The sequence below is a fragment of the Mauremys reevesii genome, linkage group 16 (genome assembly GCF_016161935.1).
Source record: "Mauremys reevesii isolate NIE-2019 linkage group 16, ASM1616193v1, whole genome shotgun sequence".
Classification (NCBI taxonomy): domain Eukaryota; kingdom Metazoa; phylum Chordata; order Testudines; family Geoemydidae; genus Mauremys; species Mauremys reevesii.
Genome location: NC_052638.1, coordinates 34858822 through 34874533, shown reverse-complemented (window position 1 = coordinate 34874533; position 15712 = coordinate 34858822). Strand labels below are relative to the sequence as shown.

General features: G+C 42.6%; 1 protein-coding gene across 2 annotated transcripts in view; it reads right to left on the bottom strand.

The window, feature by feature from the left end:
- CDH13 (cadherin 13) overlaps window positions 1–15712 on the bottom strand; it is a 748254-nt gene that overhangs the window by 715271 nt on the left and 17271 nt on the right. The gene's annotated exons all lie outside the window — the stretch shown is intronic.

Here is a 15712-nt window from a genome sequence, read left to right as displayed (position 1 = left end):
GGGTGGTGCTTCAAAAAGGGCAATCTGAGCAACAAAACCGTTACCTTGGCACTGTTACTCAGTACAAGTCCCATGCAGCAGTACGAGCAATTACAGGTAACAGGTTCAGCAAAACTCTCCTCATTCAAATGACTTACTAGCTTACAAGAGGAGCTTTGATTTCTTTAGCTGAACTAGACTATGGAGCTGTTGGAAAGGAGAAATGCTCCTCACAGGATTGCACACAGCATTACAGGGGTTGGGTACAATACTGTATAGTAAAAGCACATGGTCAGCACTTTGCTGGGTTCCATCACAGATTTGAAATAAAACCTACCAACCAAGTCACGACAATGGGTAGTCGTTACAGACTTATGGCTTATCCTTTCAGCACGAGAAAGGGTTGTAAGTAGTCAGCTTTGTATGAGGCAATACACATTTGGCTTACCTACCTACCCCCTGCAGTGCATAAAATAGGCTTCGTTTCCCAAACTATTGGTTACTGTGTTTTGCTTGCTGTTAAAACAATTGCTACATCGCACCCCAGCAATAGCAATCGTTCAGCGGGGGGTGAATGCATTATGTATACGCACATAGGCACGCATAAAATGATGCAAAGATCCATCAAATACTTACTCACGTGAGTAACTTTATGCATGCAAGTATTTCCATTAGCCTTGAAGTTTTAGTCATACGAGTAAGCAATTGCAGGATCTGAGCCATAGGTCGTATAGTTCTTTGGGATCCTTCAGAATGAAAGTTACTATGTAAAAGTAAAATCATTATATAATTAGGTAAAATGTCAGTAATAAAATAATTAAAATGTGCAAATCTTAATTACACACAAAGGGTGTAATGCTGGCCCCTCAGAAGTCAGAGGGATTTTTACCATCAATTTCAACAGAGCAAGAATTTCACCATCTGTGTGCAATATGACCAATATGAAATTGTTATTTAACATCCTTCTGCCTGAATCTCTGGTTCCTGTAAAATATTTGCACTTGAATGCTATGCTGCATTCAGCTTGGAAATCAACTTACAGGTAGATGGCTTGGATTTTCCATAAAAATGTAATTTCACAGTAATACAGAGTGAGAAAAAGCAGTGTTTCTAGTTAAATGTGCCTCAAGATAAATCAGAAAGGGTGTCTGCCCAGCCATAGAACCACTTTCTCTGTGACAAATATATTTAGCTCATGGTGGCCACTGATCAGAATGCCAAGGGAGCGAGTTTTAATCATTGTTGGAAACAGACATCAAAAGGAAACCAGGGCTGCACCCCAGATATAGAAATAAACCTCGTTGTACTCCCGGTTTCAAAAACTCTCTGGTTTCCTTACTAGGCAGCAAAAATAGCCATGGTCACAGCTAATGGCTTGCCGTCATCAAGATTCCTTATAGTAACTACAGAGTGAGGAAATTCTTTTCTATTCATGTGTCAGAAAGCATCAACTCTAATCCATCCTTGAAGTCAGATATTACTCAGTGCTGGCCTGGGCTGTTTAAACAAGAGAACATCACTTGACTGATAGGCGGAATCCAGAAAGTGGTGTGGCAGGAGGGAGAAGAAGAGCCGTCCTTACAACACTTCGTTTGTCCGTCCCCTTCTGCTCTGTTCCTGGTTCTGATTCTGATTCTGCTCCCAACCGGGATTTTCTCCTTGATTCGTCGTGCGCGGGATCTGCCATGAGTGAGCTCATCGAATGCCATGAGCCCGTTTGGATCTCATCTCTAGTCTTTGAAGTGACTCTTTTGAGGAACTGGGTTTTTTACAAACACGTAAAGCAAAACAAGTTATTTTAACTTGCACCCCCAGCCCAACCCCCAAAGCATTTCATAGAATCATAGACTTTAAGGTCAGAAGGGACCATTATGATCTTCTAGTCTGACCTCCAGCACAACGCAGGCCACAGAATCTCACCCACCCACTCCTGTAATAAACCCCTAACCTATGTCTGAGTTATTGAACTCCTCAAATCGTGGTTTAAAGACCGCAAGACCATTTGCCATGGAATGTCTCAAATCCTGGGCCAGACCTTGGGATGGCCTAATGGGAGTTTAGGGCAGCCTTAAGGAAGGAAGGAAGTGAGGATTCCCCTGTCAAAGAAGAACCCTCAGCAGGCGTAGCCAGCCCTAAGCCACCACCAGCATACATGGTGTTCCAGGGCACGAAGGGCCAGAACACGAAGCTTTCCAGCCACGACCACTAGCAGAACAGGTATTTGAGCGCCCCTGTCTGCTACAATGTAAGCTACAGCAGCCTGAGGGCTGATCTAATCTGTTCCTCTAGGATTTGGGACTGGAAAAGTGGGGTAAAAAAATCACATATCTCCCCTCCTCCTCCCCAGGTGTTGACTGCTGCTCTGGCTCACCTTCAGATCTAGCCCATAATCTGTTTCACTTTTGGATATGAAGATGCTATAACATGAGAGCAACATACGTGTATGAACTGGAGAAACCATGATGCTCTATCCTCATTTTTTACTCCCCTTCCACACATAAAGGAGAGAAGCATGATTAAGGAATATCCCTTCCACACAGGCATCCCATCTATTTAAAGCACTGGGCTACATTACTTCTGAAGGGGGGGGGGGAGAAGGTGTGTACAATTTGTATTGATCCTGAGCTGTATTGATAGGACGCACTTCAGTGCTTCAGTCCCAAAGCACTGGTGTAGTCTAATCCTTTAAATATTATCATCTTCTGGAAATTCTTTTGTAAAGATTTCATTTTATGAATGAATGTACCATCATCAGCTCTATTAATTTCATCCACTCTTCTGAAGATCCATTGTTTCTACTGCTTGAATGAAATGGATTTTTTTTTTAATTCTTTCTAATGACCAGATACATTTCCTAGTGCACCTATTCCAATAACATTGTACTTTCAGGAAAATTAACAGTGACAGCAATGGATAAAATCATGTTTTGTTTATATTTCAGGTACTAAACAGCTGCTGCTGGATATTGCTACCAGATGTTCTAGAATTATATGCAACATTATGCTCAATTTTAACTTTTACAAAATTACATGCTAATAAAAGATGACACAGCGATAGTCAATGATTTATTAAAGGAAAAGCCATTAAGTTCCTTTTAAGCTTCACACCCTACTACCTCAAATAACTTGCCATTATATACCACTGAACAGATGCAATGTCTGTCCCATTTTGAGAATTCAGTGCTACCAATATACGAATTGTAGATCCATATGCTTTTTATTCTAGCAGCCTCATGCACATCTGTACCTCTTAACCTGAGCACATGCAGACTGTTCATTACATGGTTAAATTACCGGCAAGACAAAGGAAGTCTTTAGGTTTTAAATGGTTCTTGTAAGGTCCCTCTTCCCCTTCTTGCTAGCGAGTATGTACACAGTGAAGACATTTTATCCTTTTCAATCACATTAGCGGTGTTTTGAATCTAAATGCCAGGATGATTAAGTACCAGTATGTATAAAATGTTGCTATATTACTTTCAATTCCACTTAGGCACCTCGCTTTGCAAATCATTTAGAATGTTGGAAAGCTTGCTTTCTACAATGAAGCTGTATACCCCAATGGCAATCATAAACTATTTTGTTCAATTCTCCCAATTAAAGTCACAAAGCAACAGACAGTGGCCAAGCTAGCAAACAGCCTTTCCCGTACACAGGCACAATAAACATAACTAACATGAAATGGGAGTGACAGCCACTAATTATAGAACAAGAACTGTCTTGGATTTGTGTGCGCCGACGAAGCTGGTCACAAATGTAGCAAATCTGAATGGCTCCGTCTAATCGTCTAACAAAGAAACACACACATTAAAGGAGATGCACAATATTTTGAAAAAGTTCTGATAAATCTGCTGCCAGGAGAGCAAGTGAAATATTGATCCTGATTCTCCTCTCACTTACAGTGCCATAAGGTCCTCGTTCCGCAACACACTTAAGCACACATAGCTTCAAGAATGGGAGTCATTTATTGGTGTCAACAGGTCTACACGCTTGTTTAGGTAGCTTGCTGAATCAGTGCCTAAGCCAGGAATAACTCCAGTGAAGTTAATGGAGTTATACTGTGTAAAACTGATGCAAGAGAGGAGCATCAAACCAATTATCTACCCAAGCCGGCTCCAACTTGATTTCATAGTAAATTCAGAAAATGCTTAGCTGCAAGAGTTAAAAATGTATTTACGCCATCTCACAAAGCTATGCTCCTGTAAGCAATCAACCCTCCACTTCCCCCCACCAACACACACCCCTATCTACCAGACACAGTTATAAATAACTCCAAATCCGCAGTTGGTGTATATCAGCATAACTCGACTGGAGAAACTAGTGCTATGGCAATTTACACAGGCCAAGGATCTGGCCATGGGTATTTAACTGTTCAGGATTCTAGTGGGCATCCTTGCACAGCACAGCTCCTCCAACTAATCATGCTGGAGGTAACTGCATCTTAAGTGTGTGGTTTTAAATTGAATAATATTACCATTAATAACAGTGCCTAATTAAGACATCTATAATGTTTTTAATGAGAAAAATTGAAAGTCCTTCTGGAATTTTTCCAGTCAAATTAATTCTGAGGACTTTAGACATTATTACAAGTAATGTTACAGGAATTAAAATTAGGTCTAAATTAGAACGTGTCACTTTATTAAAAAAAAAACAACTTTGCTCTGTAGATCTGTGTAGTGTATTTTCTCCTTTATTCATACAGTTCTGTCTTGCAGTGTTCTACCAGTGATCAGAAGCAGTGCAAAATTAGTTTTCTAGTCTGCTCTAAATTGTGCCGTGTACAGCTATATTGTACCTGATGCATCTCTTGGGTTTGCAGCTTCTTTGACACTTTGCTTTTCCTTTCCGTTTGTTTTTAAACACTTTCTGATCAGTATCCTCCTGGGAACAGGGACTACCAGGATCTTAAGATGTGAATTGCCATGTGGCTCATGTAGGCCCAGATCCTTTCAACTCTTACTCACATGACCAATGTCTAGAATGAGCAATTCCTTTGAGAGACTGCATGCATAAGTAGAACTGCTCACATGAGTAAGGATCACAAGATCTGGCCTGCAAAAAACTGTCCAGTAAAGCTAAGTACAGAAAAGCCAAGACACATGGTTCAGAATGGCGCTGTCTCTTGAATAACATCAAATAGCATCAAAGGCCAGCAGACCTGACAATGAACCTTAATTTGTATTTCTAAAACGCCAGTCCTGTAAACACCTTTCTCTAAGCACATACTCGATTTACTTTGCCATGTTCCTTGTTCACTACATCAATGCCACTTTGCCTTTATTTTCACTGGGCTCCCAAAACTTGCAGCACTCGAATGCTGGAGGACAAAGCAGGTTACTTCAGAGACAGCTACGTACTGCCATGAGGAGAAATTCCGCCGCTGCATTTTGCGGGGGCTCATTTGAGCACTTTTTCCATCCCAAATCACATGAGTTTGTACCTGTCCCAAGAGACAAATGTAAATGGTTCCAAACTCTCAGCGTGAAAACTTAGTGCCAGGTTTCACTCAGTTATCGTGTCAAAAAGAGCAAGAACCTGACTTTTGGGCCGAATTATGGTTTTGTTTCCAAACTGTACAAAACTAAGGATTTGTGAACCAAAATCTGAAGGATTTGTGAACCTTTTGATGGATAATGTTTAAGTTTGAAGTTAGTAACAGAACAGGTGAGTTATGTGCAACCTGCACTCTTTGGGTCAGATCCTCATCTGATATAAGTTGTTTAAGGATCCACCCCTTGATATCTGGCATATTAGGCTATGCCTGCCCTATATCAGAGTCAAATCCAGTCTGGTCTTATCCTTCTGCTATTAAATGCTTTTGACCACAGCTTTATTTTTCAGTCGTGCCAATCAACCTTCAAAGCACAAATGCTTCCCTGCTCAAAATTCACTCCTCCTTCGAAACCCAGATAGGAATCACCAACCTATCATGTCTTTTAACAGAACCAATGTGTGTTGTGTGGGCTGGCCAATTAGATTGCAAGTCCTTGAGGACAGAGATCACTGTGCTTGTCAGTGCTTGAGAGAATATTTCGAATGAGGCTGCTGCTTATTACTATTAGAATTTTAACAGCAAGGTCATCCAGACAGATGCACAGACCCCTAAAGAGCGCTAGTAGCGTTGCTCTCTTTCAGCTCTAAGTTGCCTTACAAAATGGGTTCTAGCTTAATAGAATCGTAAGGACGCCTCAGATAATGGGATTTTATTTTATATGCCATTAAGTGAATAAGCATAAAGAGCAGAAAGTGTAAATAAAATGCTAGAGTGTATTACTACCATTTAGCGCTAATATGCGTTGTGTGTTTATTTTTAAATAAACCATATTGCCATCACTGTTCTAAAAAACATTCTGTCAAGCTAATGGCAAAGTTTAAAACTCCACCATTCTTATTCAAGGCCTTGCAGATTTTTATGCTGCATGCTAGCGAATATAAAGAGGCCTAAGGACAAAAAATGCGAATATTCAACTAGCATATGGATATGGTTGTCATTAATGCAAATGTATGCTTAAATTATGTAACTTTTTAATTGGACAATATTACTTTGTTCCTTACTCAGATATTTCACATGTATGAGTGTGATGGAATATATTCAAATGACTATAGCACTTTACTTAAACTACTAGGTTTAGCCTCTGGCGCAAACCGCGCTACAAATGATAATCTACTTGCTCATTTAGCCATGTGGTCAACTACAGATTAATTATTTGATCTGAGATGTAATATAGGAACATCTAATGGAGGAGAAATGGCATTCGGATACACATCAGCTAGTTTTACCAGATAATTTTCCTGTTATAGTAATACGATATTTTCATGGCACATTCGTAGGGCACACCATATGGGAGAATAGCACTTGAGTGAGGGATACGTGGCGGGGATGTGTGTGGCAGTAAAGGGAAGGAAATGACTACAGCCAAGCAGAGGACAGCTATTCCATTTTGCAGAAGATTTTGAGAATTCAATGAACCCGTTTCACTCCAATTTGGAACCAAAACTAACTAGCTGAAAATTCTCTGCAAAACGGAATTGCTGTTGCCCAGCTCTACTGGGAGCTCGGGTGCAGGCTGGCTAGTGCGCTGCACCAGAGCCAGGGCCCCTTGGAGTCCTTGGAGCCCCAACTCCAGGGCAGTCTGCCAGACAAATGATTTGTGCCTCCTCAAGCTCCCCCCACAGTTAAGAAAATTACTTTTCTAGATTAATGCCATTTATAATAGTACTTTGTACTCTATATGGGACTTCTCATTATTAGATTTCAAAGTTTTTTATAGATGGGGAAACTGAGGCAAGAGAGTTGTACTTATGGCTTGTCTACGTAGAGCAGCAATGTGTGCACTAAAGGCCGGCCCAGATTAACCAATGTGCACTCAGTGCCCTTTATAGGGCTCCCCATCTCAGGGGACCCCCCAACCTCTGGAAACAAAAAAAAAACTGAGTGGTGTTGCAGCTCCATGCAACGCCACTCACTCAAATTTGTTCTGGCCACCCTGCTGTCATGACCCATACACAGGATTGCGATGCGGGAATGGGGGAAAGGGAGTCAGGACACAAATTTCCACGGTGCCAAGGGGTTCAAAATTCTTTCATCTAGCAATGACTACAGGGGTGTGATTTCTAAAGCTCACAAATGTGTTGCACATTAGCTAGTCTATGTAGACCTTGCAGGTGTGCACTAAAGGGTCCCTAGTGTTTTTTAATGTAGTATTGTTTGAAACAGTGCTAGGTTAAAGCACACTGGAGAATCTTTATTGTGCTCCAGCAGGATCTACAAGGACTAATTGACGTGCCAAATGTTAATTCACTCTAGAACTCACACCCACGTAAGGCACGTTACCCCATTGTGCAGACAAACTCTTAGAGGTAAAACACCTTGGGGCAGAGGCCATCCTTTCATTCTGAGTTTGTACCACACCTAGCAAAATGGGGTTCTGGTGCATGACTGGTCCACAAGACTACAGCTGTAGGAGCCAATTATTTCTATGTGGCTCCTTATGTATTACTGTCACATTCTGTAATGTCAAGTAAGTAGGTGAATATTCCTTATAGCCAAGGAGAGGCTAATTCTTTCAAAGCACAGTCAGTCTTTCAAGAGTCTGGATGAACTATTATTTGCTTATGTCTATGAATACTGCAGGGCACCTCCCATGGAATCTATGTTCAACACTGTATTGAATTGGCAGCCTTCGGCACTGTCACTGCCACATGATGTAAGCCAGGCAAGTTTCAAAACATTCCCATAACATTGCATAGCCGGCCTGAAAATCTCTCTGCCACTCTAGGGAGATGAGTGATCTCTTTGGAAAATATTTCTGGAACTGTAAGCTAATGAATCACTAACAGCTTTGAAGTAGACGCTGTGTGTTGCAAAAGACTGTCTAGCGCTGTGGCCCTGAAGAAAATATGTTGACAGTGCTTCGGTAAATACTCAAAAAAAATCAAGTTGCTCAAGGCGGATGAGGTTATAAAGAGAGAAAAGAAGTTTAGGACGTTCTCACACTGGTTCTCTTTACAGTAACTCCTCACTTCACTTCCTCCCGCTTAACGTTGTTTCAAAGTTACGTCGCTGCTCAGTTAGGGAACATGCTCGTTTAAAGTTGTGCAATGCTCCCTTATAACATTGTTTGGCTGCCTGCTCTGTCCACTCCTTGTAAGATGCTGTGGAAAAGCAGTGACTTTACAAGAGAGCATTGCACAAGTTCCTCTTCTCCACCTCCTCCCAGTCCCCCTCCCTCCCAGCACTCCCCCCCCATGGCCAAACAGGCAGCGCTTAGGACTTTCTGGGAGGGAGGGAGAGGACCGGGGAAGTGCCGCATCTCTGCTCCTGCCCCTCCCTCCCAGAAAGTCCTAAGCGCAAAGCGCTAGGAGGGAGGGAGAGGAGCGGGGAAGCGCCACGTCTCCGCTCCTGCCCGCCCTCCCAGAAAGTCTTAACTGCTGCCCAACAGCTGTTGGGCGGTACTTAGGACTTTCTGGGGACGGGGGCGGAGCAGGGATGTGGCGTGCTCTGGAGAGGAAGTGGAGTGGGGGTGGGAAGAGGTGGGCCTGGAGTGGAGCGGGGATGGGAAGAGGCGGGCCTGAAGCATCCCCAGGCAAAGTCAGTGCCTGTTCTTCTCCGGAGAAGCTGCTGCTGTGAAGGTGCTTCCTAGCGTCCTTGTCTGCAGCGGGCTGTGCTTGTGTGAGGGTAAGCCAGGGGCACTTCCCAAGCACAGTACAGTACAGTATATAATGCCTTTTGTCAGCCCCCCAAAAATGTCCTTGGAACCTAACCCCCTGCATTTACATTAAATCTTATGGGAAAATTGGATTAGTTTAACATTGTTTCACTTAAAGTTGTTTGCAGAGTACGTAATCGGAGTTGACTACCTTCATATTTAAATCTCTTGGAAGCTTGCAGAGATTAATACACTGCAGGAATGTTTGGTCCCAGTACACCAACCCTATCTGCCAGGAAGCCTGCACAGTCTTCACATTATAGCTGGTGACAAGGAATTCATAGAATATCAGGGTTGGAAGGGACCTCAAGAGGTCATATAGTCCAACCCCCTGCTCAGGGCAGGACCAGTCCCCAGACAGATTTTTGCCCCAGATCCCTAAATGGCCCCCTCAAGGATTGAACTCACAACCCTGTGTTTATCAGCCCAATGTCAAACCAAGGAATGGTTGACCCAAAACCTGGAAATTCCAAGTGCTGGGGAAAACGTACATTGTCTTACGATTCAGATTCATGGGGAACTGATGCAACCCAAGGAAATGCTGCATTCTGCTATCAAGTGAAAAAGGTCTTGGTCCACGGGCGATCTCTTGAGTAAGATTAAGTATTGCCGATGCTTGAGATAATTGGTGGCGAGGTGAGAATCTCAGCTTTCATTTAAAAACAGTTTCTGGGTAGTGATAGTTACAGAAAAGAGCTTGAAACCATGAACCCAAAAGGTGCAAAACCCAGAAGGCAAAGAAAAGGACCCCATGTTGCTTGTGACTGGGTTTTCATTTGACCATGATTTTAAGCCAATCTCAGGATATTTGGGAGCTTGACTCGTGGTTGAGGGGGGAGGAGGGTTGTTTGGGTTTTTTTGTTTTTTGAATGCCTGGCATTGACGGTATCAATCCCATTTCTAAGGAGTCTAAACATAGAATAAAAAGGATGGGGGATTAGTTTCTGGCCACAATGTTGCTACCTGCCCAAACTGTTGAGAAGCCACAACTACTGGTGGGGGGAAGTGAAAGGACACACACTCCTTATTTAAGCAGATTGCTTCAGATTCCCTGTTGGTGAAATTCACTCACCTCTGGAGACATAAGGAGAGTAGCTGCCCCGGCATTGGTGAGGCTCTTCTTTCCCTCTGCATTGGCCTCAAATAGGCCAGCACACAGAGGGAAGACTGAGCCAAGGAGAGGCTAAGGATTCCCAATTACACAACTCCTGTACCTAAAACCTCAGAAGGGCAGCAGCCTCTCTTTCAGCACAGAGCCTGGAACAGCGGCTGTGGCAGGGCAGAGGGATGGCCACATCCCCACCTCCAGCCCCTTGGACACATGCTCTGGCTTTGTGCGGGGAGAAGGGAAATTCACTCTACACACAGAGAGTTCGCTGCACGACACTGCATCTAGTCTGGCACAAAATGCAGCGTGCAGCAAGAGACGTGCTGTGTGTACTTTTGCTGCTGCTTTCTGAGAGGTTAGAACAGGATGAAAGAGCTTGGAAAGAGATATGTTTAGATTGGGGGGCGGCGGATCTGTAGTTACATTTTGTGTCCTTCAAACCCAAAACTCCTTTACATCCATTTAACACACTATCCTATAGGTGAAGTTAGCACATGCTCCATAGAAAGAATAGTCGCTACAGACAAGGCCTTTGCCTCTGTATTGACACTACTGATCCATGAAACCAGTTGCGGTAGAGATTATATTTGAGATTCCAACCCGCACCCAGTTCCCATCCATTAGCAAATGGACCAAGACCCATCACAAGCACAACCAGGAACTGGTAATGTCTCTTTGACACTGTGGTCCTGAACTACATTCCAACCAGTGACCTGGAGAAAGCAGAGTCAGTGGACTTGATTCCTCCCCATCTTGTGGTTTGTTGGGTCATTTACACACAATGGGTATAACACACAAATCTGAATGTTTGCATGATGACCCAAAGTGCAAAGCAGTGGAAGCCGGGCAGTGTTTCCTTATCACCAGTCCCCTATGCTACCCAGTCTCTTGGGACAGAAATTCTGAGGAACGGCGCCTTGTTTGTAGATCTGGCTACAGGATAAACGGCGATGATTCACGTAACTAACCAATATTTCAATTGTTTCTTGGCAATAGTATAAAAGGTCAAATATATTTGAACTCTGCTGTGTTCTCTCTTTTTTATTGGCACTTAAACTCTAGCACTGCAAGATGAATCAGACGAGTTACAAGCAAATACTGCAAAAATTCGGTCTCAAAAGCAAGTTAATAGTTTATAAGTTGCATGCCTTGATTTGTAATTTGTTTTTAATACAGCTCAACTCCTGACAAAACTAAAACCCTTGAAGAGGGGCAGTCACAGTGCTCAGCTTGCCAAAAGCCAGATATCTTTTTCCATTTCTGCTCATTGAGCTTTAAGCTGGCCTTTCAGAAATGGCAACCAAGGAAGGGAAGAGGGTTAGGCAAAGGACTGATTTACAAGTGAAGATACTGAGTCCAGGTCCCACAAATGGGGCCTTCAGGCCCAGACTCAAAGCAGACCCTCTACACAACCCTAAAATAATATGCTTCCAACCTCAGCCACCTTAAAATGCCCACTGTACCTGACACCACCCACTAGTAACCATTGAGTCTGCTCCTCTCTTGAGGGCCCACCTCCCAAAGATTATTATCTCCCAACTGGCTCTGGTCCTTTCCCCACCTTCTCACTTCCACCAGGGTTATATCTACTTATCAGACGTGCCGTGTGTGGTAAAAAACCTGCCACTGCCTGCTAGTCTCTTGGGTGGGCTAGTGATGGTCTCGCCACAACAAGCCAGAGACCCCCTGACTAGTGACTGACAGACGGGAGCACACAGCATTAAAGGAGCTGCAACCTCCATCGCCCGTGTCTCAATGAAGTCTGATTTAGCTTCTTATCCTATCCCCAACTCGTCCCTTCCTGTTCTCTCCTCCTCTCCCTGCGGCCCTGCCCTGCAGAGAGGTTATTTCCTCTGCAGCTGCAACAAGTTCTCCAAAGCACTGCTAGGGTGAGATTTATGCCCATGCATACAAAGGTTTCAAAGCAGCAGGCAGAGATAAATATCGTCCATTAATACATAGAGCAAATGATAATGAAAAACACCAAACGATAATATACAGAAGTGAAAAAAAGTAAATTCCTTCGCTGGGAAGTTAATAAATGTTGGAAGCCAGGGATAAAATTTCCTGCCTCTATCATCCCTCAGTGCATTGATGCTTGCACATAAAATCGCTGGGATAACACACTGATGTTTCTTATTGCAAACTCTAGTTCAGATTTGGATCTAGTCCCAGCACAAGGGAAATGAATCTGTTAGTGTAAACACATAGGTAGACCTCCTGCTGGGATTTACCTGTATTCATTCACATGCATCAGGGCCAGACTATATCCTGTACTCCCATCTTAGCGTGGACCAGTGAGGTCCAGCAAGGATGAAAAGGGCTGTTTTCCCACCTGCCAGTAGCTTCACCAAAATCACAGGGCATTTGACTCCACTTTGTTTTCTCCTTTCTGATTTGGCGCGTAAGAGTTTAATCTTCTCTCTCATATTCCCACGTCAGCACAAGAAAAGGAATGTACATTCAACAACTATGTCAACAAGAAAATTATTACTAAATTGCTATATTGGTACTCTTGACTTTCCAGGAGCTCAAGAACTTTAAACCATTAATAGTATAGTCACAAAGACTGGAGCTGGCCTGCAAAATCCACTTTACCGTAGGTGCAGCCCAAATACTGGAATAGTTTGGGAAAAAATAAAAGAGGTGAGTTTGAGCCAAAAGTCTCAGACCTGAACTTTCCAAAGTTCCTGGGCATTTGGACTCAGGCTTTAGTTCGGGAAGCATCTCTAACATCTATACTTCCCAAAGAAAATGAGAGTGACTCCCATAAAATCTGCTATTCACTTTTCTCCTTGCAAAGCTGCTAGTATCTGTGGTAACAGGAAAAAAAAAAGTCTTCAAATAATAGTAAATAGCATTTTGATCACAGTTATAATGAAAAACAAAGTAGAAAAGAATGAAATTAAATCACTGTGATTTGTATTTGTGAACCAAAGGTCAGATTTGCCAGCCACATTAGCAAAATACTATTATTTGACACCAAAGTAATTCTAGCAAATCTGCAGGTTAGATACCAAAAATAACGAATAGCTGTAGAAGGCACTAGGAGAATCTGACTTTCCTCAAATCTCTCTGTGTTTTTCTTGCTGGATGGAGAACTCATCTTCCAAGTAAAATAGCAATACATTCCAAACCTAGGGTCTGAGCCAGAGCCAAAGCTCAAGGAAGTCAATGAAAGTCTTTCTACTGACTTCAATGGACTTTTGGTCAAGTCTATCCCCACCTGAGACATACACGGGATGAATTATTCCTTGCAAACAGGTCAGTTCTTCAGTTGTTAGGCGTGATGGAGGTAGAGTTTAGGAGTTGATAAGCACACAGAAGAACCTGACCTTCCTGTGGCCCGCAAAATGAGGCAGAAAATTTAAAGCTGATTTCTGATGCTTTTGGCTTCCAGTCAGGCTGGAGATAACACAAGGGCAGCTTCTCTTGTTGTAGATTGGCACATCTGCTCCAGATCCTGGCTGGAACCCGTAGGTGCAGAGATACACAAAAATGAAAACTAGTGAAGAATAAAAAGTTGGAAGAACAGCTTGGGTCCGGTTCAATTTGAGCTCTAGGCAAAGGATCAAGTCAGTCTCTACTTTATCCAAACTGGTTCAGCCATTCATAATTTATGTATGTGTTTAGCTCCCATTAACAGTCATTAAGAAACAGGTTATATGTATTTGGAAGGAGAGAAAAAAAAAGGCACAAAATAAAACTTCTGAGAAGCACATGGAAGAAAACTGAATCCTCATCTGAAACACACATCAGGCATAGGAAGAGAGAATCATTTAAGGTGGCCTTTCGAAAATCTTTAGCTCTGCATTTTCCATGCCAGTCCACAAACTAACTACAAAAAGGCATAGTCCTTGAATTTGAGTGTTAAAGCTCAGCTGTGACAGACTCCCTCAGTGGCCTAGGGCACCTCGCTTAACCTAAATGATATCTGAGTGCATCACATTTGTTCACTTCTGCCTAGAACAGCAGATCTCTAGGGTATCTGTGTGGTAATGACAAGGAAGAGTTCCCTTGTTAATAGCTCCTACCGTACACCAAATGCAAAATGGCATCAGCTGAATGGGTAATAATTTGGCCAATCAGGACTAATTATATTTTTAAAAAAGCATAGCAAACTTCTTAAAAAATGTGTACCTAGATTGACCTAGAAAGGAAATTTATTCTGGGCTTCAGCCAATCAGAAATAATCTTTGGTCAGTACAATGAACTGTCACTACTGAATCAACATCCAGAAGTAAAAACGACAGCAGCCTACATCATTAGTCAATTAATATAATAGTGCTAAAGTCAATGGAACAGGCAGATGGCAAAGCCAGTCTCCCACTTCAGAATAATGTTGCCTGTCATCTCTCAGCATTTATTTTAGGGAAGTGAAGATACATTCATTGTTGTTTGCAAGGTGCTCAGATAGCATGGTAACAGGAGCCATATAAGTAGGCCAGTAGATGCACAGTGGAAATATGTAATGTTGATAGTAATCACGCTTTGTAAACACAGTGGGCCAGCGTCTCAGCTGGGGTAAATTGGTCTTGCTCTGTTAATTACAGTGTAGTCAATGGAGTGATCTCAAGTTACACTAGCTGAGAATCTGGCCCAGCATCATTAACAGAAATGGTTGTTGATAAGTTTAAGAGACATGTGATGTGGAAAGTCACCTCCACTAATTAACAGCTTATTCACAGATCATAGCTGTCTGCCCCCACCCTGTTCCAGATACAACAGGGGTGACTATGAAATTGACACCTGAACGGCTGCCTCTCTTTGACACACTGCAATAATCAATCCCTACTGCGCAGAATATTGAAATTCCTGTGGTGTTCGTCAACTGAACACGTCCCACAAATAGGGTAAGTGTATTTAAAACTAAAGATTGTTCTGCTCTTTTCTTTTATTAAAGTGTCACGATTAGAACAGCAGGATAAAATAAAGATTCAGCACAGCAAACTAAGAGCATGTCAGACCACTATCCATCTCATAACAGAAGCATTTCAGATATACATCCCCTCATTTATGATCATTACTAGGGTTCATTCTGACACCCTTGCTAACCCTGAGGAGTACTGCCTAGTAAGGTACTACTGAAAATGTGTAAAGGGTGGTAGAATCCAGCCCTGGGTGTGTTTGTATTCAAACCACCAAAATCTGTACATTGATAGGTTAATAAGGCTCTTGGTATTCAAAAAGCAGAGTTTATGGAGTTCAGAGCATCAGCTAGTTCCATCAGTTCATCAATTATGAGAACACAAGACATTTTAGGAAGAGGGAAAAGCCACTTGGCTCCAGCCCGCCAGTACTACTGTGATATAAACGTCCCCCTAGACAGACAGACGCCCGTTTCACAAATCTCATCCCTTTACTTTTAGCCACAACCCTCAATCCCTCCCTTTTCCCTCACATATGTAAATTTCAAGGAG